General features: G+C 39.4%; 2 pseudogenes; both read left to right on the forward strand.

Moving 5' to 3' along the window:
* Positions 1 to 253: 253 nt before the first annotated feature.
* On the forward strand, positions 254 to 1,950 carry LOC104876713 (annotated as a pseudogene).
* A 710-nt stretch (positions 1,951 to 2,660) lies between these two features.
* LOC104876712 lies at positions 2,661 to 9,576 on the forward strand (annotated as a pseudogene).
* Positions 9,577 to 9,813: the final 237 nt, after the last annotated feature.

Genomic DNA, 9,813 nt, shown 5'->3' on the forward strand with positions numbered 1-9,813 from the left:
AAACCACTACAAACTGTGAGCTAAATAAGCCCTTTTCCCTTTAACTTTGGGTGTTGGATATTTTGTTTCAGCAATGAGAAAAGTAACTAAGACAACCAGAGATTCTGAACATTTTTTCAGGGTTTAGATTCAGGATTTGTTCCTAGTGTCCAAGACTTTGACAAGGAACTGACAGAGGCTGATGCTTACCTGTAGATTTTGATAGAACAACTAAAGCTTTTCAACAACAAACTTCAAAACTGTAAAGATGATGAACAGAGAAAAAAGACCGAAACTCTCAAGGAGACAACAAATAGCATGGTAGAATCCATTAAACACTGCATTGTGTTGCTGCAGATTGCTAAAAGTACTATTAATCCTGTAGATGCAATATATCAACCTAGTTTTTTGGAACCTGTGATCAGAACAATGCCTTCCCAGACTGTCTTACCTCTAGAACCTGCTCAGTTGTGTAAATCAGAGCGGTGTCTATCTTCCCTATCCCTTGGGCCTGTGTTAGCTACCTTGGGACATCATCAGACTCCAACACCAAATAGTACAGGCAGTGGGCATTCACCACCTAGAAGCAGCCTGACTTCTCCAAGCCATGTCAACTTGTCTCCAAATGCAGTCCCAGAGTTCTCGTACTCTAGAAGTGAAGATGAGTTCTGCTATGCTGATGAATTCCATCAAAGCAGCTCATCCCCAAAGCACTTAATAGATTCTTCTGGATGTGCCTCATTCTTGACCCACAACAGCTTGGGAAATAGCCTAAAGTGCCCAGACACCACAGAATCACTGAATTCTTCCATGTCCAATGGAACAAGTGATGCTGACCCTTTTGATTTACATGAAGATAGAGATGACGACAGGGAGTCAGGGTCCGTGGAGGAGCAGAAGAATGTCATCATGCACCTCTTGTCACAGTTTAGGCTCCAAATGGGTCTTACTAAGTTCATCCAACACTTATTCTTGAAAGGATATCTCTTTTAGAAATGTATGCAGAGATTTTTGCACAACCAGACCTGTTTGTGAGCATTAGTGACCAGAAAGATCCCAGGGATCGAATGGTTCAGGTTGTAAAATGGTACCTCGCAGCCTTTCATGCAGGAAGAAAAGGATCAGTTGCCAAAAAGCCATACAACCCCATTTTGGGTGAGATCTTTCAGGGTCACTGGACGTTACCAAGTGATACTGAAGAGACCACAGAGCTAGTTTCTGAAGGACCTGTTCCTTGGGTTTCTAAAAACAGTGTAACATTCGTAGCTGAGCAGGTTTCCCATCATCCACCAATTTCAGCCTCTTATGCTGAGTGTTTTAACAAGAAGATACAATTCAATGCTCATATCTGGACCAAAGCAAAGTTCCTTGGGATGTCAATTGGGGCAGACAACAGAGTGCAGGGTTGTGTCTCCTGTCTAGACTATGACAAACATTACATCCTCCCGTGCCCTAATGGTTATGGAAGGTCTATCCTCACAGTGCCCTGCGTGGAGTTAGGAAGAGAATGCAGTATTAATTTTTCCAAAACAGGCTATAGTTGTCTTCCACACTAGACCTTTCTGTGGGGGCAAGAAGCAGAATTACTGCTGAGAGATTTTTTTTTCTCCAAACGATAAGCAGTCTTTCTGTTCAGTTGAAGGAGAATGGAATGGTATAATGTACACAAAGTATGCAACAGGGGACGATACAGCCTTTGTAGATACTAAGAAGTTGCCCGTAATCAAGAAGAAAGTGAGGAAGTTGGAAGATCAGAACGAGTATGAGTGCCGCTGCCTTTTTCAATTTAAAAATCAGAGACATTGATGCAGCAACCAAAGCAAAGCACAGACTTGAAGAAAGGCAAAGAGCAGAAGCCCGAGAAAGGAAGGAAAAGGAAATTCAGTGGGAGACAAGGTTATTCCATGAAGATGGTGAATCCGGGTTTACAGTGAACCATTGCTGAAACGTCTTGGAGCTGTGAAGCCTTAGGTTGGGAAGGGCCAAGTTCACACCTGGTGACCCACGTTGCACCTAATGAAGCAACAATCTTCCTGTAGGAGAACTATCGCTCCCTTCTTACTGAGGTGGATCCTACCTCAGGGATATTGGACTTTCTGATGCAGATGAACAATTAAAGCAGAAAAAGCTTCTTAAAAAAAAATGAAAGAAAGAAGAAGAAAATGCTTAACTGAACCCATCCTATATACAGAAAGATAGATTTTTGCAACATTTTTCAGAAACACTATTTTGACAAAACAGTATGACTTCTCTTGTCCCATCCAGCCTCTGGGAATTCTAATCCTTTGAAGACTATTGATTTCCTTTTGTTTGTACACTTTCTCACGACTCAATTAGAACACATTTTTCCAGAGGGCAACTATCTTGATCACATTAACATTCATGAGATGAGCCTGGGTCCCACTTGTTGTTTATTTAATAAAAGAAATAGAATCCAGGGATATTATTCAGTCGTAGTAGCTTATCACCTTGGGACAACATTACTATTGCAATTCCATTAAAAGCAATAGCAACTGGAGGGAAGTAGCAATATTAAAAAAAAAATTGTTGCTTTTAGGCAACAACTGGAAAGTACTTGCTTGTCGTGGATTTCCTCCCTTGGACCTTTAATCAAGAGTAGAAGCCGACATGCTGCAAGCAGTTGGGGATGCTGCAGGAGTTCAGAAGGAATGGCTGCACCGATGCGGCTGAAGAAAGATAAAGGGCAAAATGCCAGCCTGCTGTTCAGTACTGTCTTGGGCTGCATTTCTGCTACTAGAAGCCCAACACCATGCACACACCCCCTCTGCTTTATATTTGCTTCATCAAATGAGCATTTTGCCAAGAATTGTACCAGATGCCTGCTACATATTATTTCATTAAGTTCTCACTACAAGCCTAGGGGGAAGGTATTATAATTCACTGTGTAAATCAGTGTGGTTAAGCATCTTGCCTAAGGTTATATTGTTAGTAAATGATGGAAATGTGATCCTTGGAAGTCACAGAATGATGGGGAGAGAAGCTCTTGGGCCAAGTGCAGTGGCAGGAGCTGAAAAAGAACATGGATAGTTACAAACCCTTTGGAAGGGCAGGCTGGGTGTGAATAAAGACAGGTAGGGATTAGTGACATGGCTCCAGGGTGGCTGTTTGCTTCTCTTCCTGAAGGTTTAGCATCACCTCTTTGACCTCACCTGGGTAGAGATTTTTTCCTGAGCCTTGGTCCCTGGAAAGACTATTCATAGGAAGAATAATCCTATACATAGGTTAGTTCTCTTTGGCCAGCAAATGTGCAAAAGGGAAAATGAACTGTCACCCTCTCTCTTGCTTTCCCAGATTACTTCTCTGGCAGCACCTGCATGGGCTCCCTTCATCAGGAACCCTTTCAGTAGAGAGTCATTTTTGCAGTCAGCTTCTGTTGTCAGAACAACACATCACAGACTGGGTGCATGAAACAAGAGATATTTGTTTCTCACCATTCTAGAGGCAGGGAAATCAAGAATCAAGGTGCTGGATTGAGTCTTGAAGAATGAGGGCTCTCTTCCTAGCTTGCAGATAGCTGTCTTTTTGCTGAACTCTGATATGGAGGTGGGGGGAGGTGTTGGGAAGTAGAGAGAGAGAGAGAGAGAGAGAGAGAGAGAGAGAGAGAGAGAATGAAGGTGGGGAAGACAGAGAGATACAATGAGCAAAAACAAGCATTCAAGCCCAGCCCTCTGGCACTGGGGATTGAATTTAAGGCCTTTACACTAAGCTACATCCTCATCATTGTTTTCTTTTTAAATTTTGAGAAAGGGTCTCTACAAACTGTTAAATTTCTCAGACTAGGCTATTATCTGGGATCCTCCTCTCTCATCCTCTCAGAATTCTGGGATTGCAGGAGTGTGGCCTCTTCTATAAGGGTGATAATCTCATCATAGGGCCCCACCATGGTGACCTCATTTGACTCTAATTGCCTCCCAAAGGCTCCACCACCAAATACTGTCACATTAGTGGAGGTAATACATATCATGTCCTGCCCCCATCTCAAAATGTCCTTATCCTTTGGCACCTTATTATCAACTAACTCTTTCTCCCTGGGCAACAGGAAAAAGCAGAGTAAATGCTCTTGGAGTTCTTTTGCATGATCTAAATGAGCCATTGTTTTAAAAGGTGTAAAATGCAGTATTTTTATGTCCTTTCTAGTCTCCCAAAAACACTTAGTAAAATCCCTTCTTTTTTAGCACCCTATTTGCATCTTGAGCAAGAGGAGCTGGTCCCTGGTCCCCTGGGGTCAGCAGAACGCCTGAGTGATAACCCTGAGTGTCCTGGTCCAACCCACAGAAACCAGTTTATGCTGAGGAGCCCCTCCCTGTTCAGGCTCTGCATCTTGCCTTTTGAGCTGCTTGCCGCTTGTTCTTTCTCTTTGGGCCATAGGCTCATTTTATTTTTTCTTGTCTTTCTTCCAGTCATCTTACTGGTGCTTCAACTATCACAAAAGTTCTTGTGGATACATATAATTCAAATAAAGAGAACTTATGCTGATGGACATCTGGAAAGGGCACAAAAATGCAAGGCTTTTCATCTATCCTGCGATTGCACTTTTATTTAGAAAGCTCCTCCCTCCCTTAACCAAAGAACATTGAGTTATTGCATAATGAATAATTAAAAAAACCCTCCTAGTGATCAGAGTCAGGAGTTTTGCTATGTTTAAGTTAATCCAACTCCTCTGGCAAAGGAAATCCTAACAATGGATAATACTATTATAGAATTTATAGTTAATTTGGAATCTAAATTTCTTTTATCGACTAGTTCAAAAATGATTATCTTTTCTCTCAAATGGTAAGTAAAAAGGCAGAGAAAGAGCTGTAGTAATGACCTTGGAGTTTTCTGGAGGCTAAGAGGCTTCACAGTGGCCAACACAGTCTATGGTCATTTTGGGGTAATTGATACAGTCCCTCAGTAATGAGGGAAGAGGACATGAATAAGTAGAGAGGGAAACTTAGTCTAGTAGAACTTAGCATTTTGGCTTAATGAAAATAACTGCTTTCCTACCTCTGTGAGAGTTCAAAGGCCTAGGGTGATTTCCCTAAATGGTTTCAGCTAACCTGATAAGGGAGGGATGATGAGAATTAATGGCACACTTACTGGAAAGTTTAAACTCTAATTAGCTCTCGGGCTGGCTAAATTTTGTTAATTCATCGATGGGATTCTGGGAAGGCAAGCAAGGCAGGGATGCAGCAAAAACTAAGTTAGAAAGAAGAGCGCAGGGAAAGGCAACCAACCAAGCAACAACCATTGTTGATTGTTGGAAAAGCACCATCAACAATGTGATTTGTTCCACATTTTGACCCACCTGGTATGTATATAACCACTGCTGAATTGTTACCTTGTTAATAGGCTCCAGGAGAAACTTGCAATAGTGGCCCACTTACACTTCTGATTATTTTTCTATAACTCAAGATGCAGTAAGTAAATGGATTAAAGAACCATTTGATCTTCAAAAGGAGGTTTATGGTTGGATTATCATGAATAATGGATTAGGAGAAGTGGGATATTAAAAATGAACTCTTCTCCCTGATCAAATATAGATGCTGCTGAGGTTACATGGGGACTAGGTCAATTCTGTCATACACTTGAATGAACATAGCTAATGAACAAAGCTAACTTGGATAACCCAAAGAAACCCATTTTTCTTACTCTTGGGAGGAAAAATCAAGATTCTTATTGGTAGAGCTTTAAAGTATAATTCCTGTTAGGACAAGATGACAAATTCTTGAGAAAGAACCTTGACAAGTTCAATTTCAAAGCAATAAAGCACAACCTGAAAGATAACATGTACTTTATTTGTTTACCAGAGACTAATTTATACCCAGTCTCTACAATGAAATATCGACCACAGAGAAGTCCCCTGTAGAAGAGAAGACTCCCAGCTGGGTATGGTGGTGCATGACTGCAATCCTGTCTGAACAGGGGATGAGGCAGTAGGATCACAAGTTTGAGGCCACATTGGGCACCTTAATGGGACCCTGTCTCAAAATAAAAGGATGGGGTCTCAGTGGTAAAGCTCTTGTCTAGTATGTGCAAGGAGGCCCTGGGGTCAATCTCCAGTAACTACAACAAACAAAAATCTCCCTGGGTTGGTTCCTTCATCTCCTTTCTGGCGTTCAATCTTTTCATGGGGGTTATAATTTATAAAGAAAAGGCAGGAAATGGCTGACTCTGAGCTATAGCTGCCTGTGACGAAAATGGTGCGGTAGAAGGGAGTGTTTCACATGAACCTGTGACTTGCTCTGATGCCATGAAATTGTGTTTTTTGTTAGTGCTGATTTTTTTGCCAAAGTAAACAAATTCAAACTTTCTCCTTTATTCTAGCCCTTGAAAGAGGATGTGTAAGGAATTTTATTTGTCTGATCTTTATAGGTAATCATAACAGAAGTTAATATTTTCTTCAGATTTCAAAGGGAAGTTAGGGGCTTTTATACCACATATTTTTTAAATTTTAATCAAGCAGCTGATCTTTGCTGAACAAAGATCTATATTGGAGCATCTGGCCTCTGTAGCTCTGTGACACCGGGAAGATCGCCTTACCTCTCTGAACTGTAGTATCCTCATCTCAAAATATCTTATTCCACCTACCTTTCTGGGTTATTTGGAAAACAAAAATATAAATAAGAGCCTGTTAATTAAAATGTTTTGAAAACTGTTACATAAAAGAAAAGCAAGGAGAAAATTAAAATATTCTTATCAAAATTTGAGCAAGATTTTTGTAGCAACATAGACAAGATTATTCTAAAATTTATATGGAAAGGTCTACCTAAAATAATTTTGCTAAGAAGAATAAAGGGAGAAAAATTGCCTAATATAAAAACTTTTTTTATATAGCAACAGTAATCAAGATTGTATATAAAGATAGATCTGTGAAATAGGATAGGTAATCCAAAAGTAGATACACATAGCTATGACCAGCTAATTTTTTAAATTGAGTTTATTGGTACATTTTAGGTATACAATACAGTACAGCAGTTACATTCATTATTGGGATCTTGTACCTTTACATGACAGGTTCTCATATGACCAGCTAATTTTTGACAGTAGTTTAAAAACAAAAGAGTACAGAAAGGAGAGTTTTTCCAACAAATGATTCTGGAACAATGGAATATCCATGGACTTAAAAACAAAACCAAAACACTAAGCCTCACATCTTATATAAAAATTAACTCAAGATAAATTACAGATTTAAATGTAAAGCCTAAAATGTTTAAAATTTTCAGAAGAAAACATAATAGAAAATCTTTAACACCTAGTTTTGTGAAAATTTCCTAGGCATCACACAAAATCCATCATTCATTAAAAAAAAAACAAATAAATTACATTTACCAAATTTTTAAAAAGCTAGTGATCTGGGAGAAACCTTTTTAAGAAGATGAAAAGACAAGCTACAGATGGAGACAATATTTGCAAACCATATATCTGACATAGGGCTGGTGTCAATAGTGAAACAAATAACACAATTGGAAAATAGGCAACGGACACGAAGAAGTGTTTCATGTATGGTTTTTAAATTTTTACTTATTTATTTATTTATTTTGAGACAGGGTCTCACTGTATAGTCGAGACTGACCTGGAACTCACTATGTAGCCCAGGCTGGTCTCAAACTCACAGCAATCCTCCTGCCTCATCCTCCCGAGTGCTGGGATTACAGGCGTGTGCCCCCATGCCTGGCTTGTGTATGGTTTTAAAGAGCAGATAAGAATATGAAGCCCTGCAGTGCATGCTCACATGACGTTTGCAAGGCCCAGCTCATGCAATAGTCCCCGATAGCAAAGGTGGCAGTCCAGTGGAGCCACCTCCGCTGGCAGACCCAAAGCCCACTGAGAAGAGTTGGAGACCAGCACCATCTGTACCTTGGAGAGAATGTTCTATTTCTGAAGTATATAGAGACACAATTATATCAGATGGATATGCTAATCTGTTACCTATTACTGTTCTTTTTTTCATTGAGTTTATTGGTACATTTAAAGCCAATAATACATTTATCATTAGGATCTTGTACCTTTACATGATATATCTTGGTTCTTATTTTTTCCTAATACCTCTGCCCTCCCTTCACCCCCTTCACCTTTCTCTATTTACAAAGACTTTGTTTCCATTTCTTCACATTTTTTTCTTTTCCTTTATTTCCTTTTCCCTCCCCTTCCCAATTCCCCTTTAGCATTTTCTTCCTATTTCACACTCTCACTTATACCATTTGAACCTTATAATGCAATCCATCTTCTCCAGAACCAGCCAGTCTTATGGAGGGCAAACTCCAATGGCCCCAATCCATCAGATGTCATACTAGATGATGCAGAAAAGATCTATTTGCCAAAACCACAGAAGTTTCTTTGGACAGCTCAGAAAGGGACCCTGTCCTGTCCTCAGAACCTTCTCTGGCAGTTGCAGCTGTCACACCCCTACTACACTCATTGTTTCTAGAATTGAATCAAAGAGTATTTTAGCTCCTGTGGTCTTTGAAAGATCCAGGGATGAGACTGAAGAAGCAAATGGAGATATTTTTGATGTAGAAATTGGTATGTCAGATCCAGAGACAGTTGGTGATGGCATGAGTGCTTACATGGCATACAGAGTAACAGCAAAGATTTCTCTTTCCATGATCAGTGAGAGTGAATTTTCAGTTAAAAGAAGATGCAGTGTCTTTCTTGGTTTGCATAGCAAATTAGCAAGCAAGTAGTTACATGTTGGTTATATTGTGCCACCAGCTCCAGAGAAGAGCATAGTAGATGTGACCAAGGTCAAAAGTAGGTAAAGAAGATTCATCATCCACTGAGTTTGCAGAAAAATGAAGAACATCTCTGGAAAGATATCTTCAAAGAACAGTAAACCATTCACCTTTACTAGGATCCTGGTTGAAGGCGATTCTTCAAATGTTCAGAGGTCCCTAAAACAGTTAATACACAGATTTTGAGCTAAGCAGGAATATTGAGGAGGGTGAACAAGGAGGCTGACACTGTCAACAAAGTGACAATCAAGATGAATGAGTGGCAGGCATAGTTTGAAGAAAAGCAGCAGCAATTTGAGGATTTTGACCAGCAACTTAGGAAACTTTGTGCCTTGGTCTGTCATAGAAAAGAGCTTTGATCCAGTACAGCTGCTTTTGTATTAGGTGAGTCCGAGGATCATACTAGAGCTTTGTCTCAGCTATCAGAGGTTGAAGAGAAGACAGACCAGTTACATCAAGAACAAGTGTTTGCTGAATTTTATGTTTTCAGAACTACTTATTGACTACATTCATCACATATCTACCATGAAAGGTATTGTTGACCATTGAATAAAGAGTTGGCTAAAATGGGAAGGTACTCAAATTACGTTGCTCAAAAAACATGAAACTGAGGCCAAAGTGACAGTTGCTAACAAATCAGGTAAAATATAGCAAGCTAAAAATAAGAGAATGGGAAGTGAAAGTACAAGGAGAAAGAGATTTTGAACAGATCTCTAAAACAATTCAAAAAGAAGTGGGAAAATTTGAGAAAGAAGGAGTGAAAGATTTTAAACTGTTGTAATCGAGTACTTAGAATCATTAGTACAACCAGCTGATAAAATACTGGGAGGCTTCCCTACCTGAAGCCAAAGTCATTGCCTAGCAATAAGGTTATTTCACTTAAGACATTGGATGTTTGTCCCAGTTATCATGACTTCTACAATGAAATCATTTAAAACTATTTAAATAAACCACTGTATAGTTTACTATTTATATGTGGTTTTAAAAAATATATATATATAGAAATATATACATAGAAATATATATATATATATTCTGACACTTTATTATAAGTCCCATGTCCTGATTGTCTTTGAATCAAGTGGACTATGGCATGACA

The sequence above is a fragment of the Fukomys damarensis genome, unplaced genomic scaffold (genome assembly GCF_012274545.1).
Source record: "Fukomys damarensis isolate Sample0158 unplaced genomic scaffold, DMR_v1.0_HiC HiC_scaffold_30, whole genome shotgun sequence".
Classification (NCBI taxonomy): domain Eukaryota; kingdom Metazoa; phylum Chordata; class Mammalia; order Rodentia; family Bathyergidae; genus Fukomys; species Fukomys damarensis.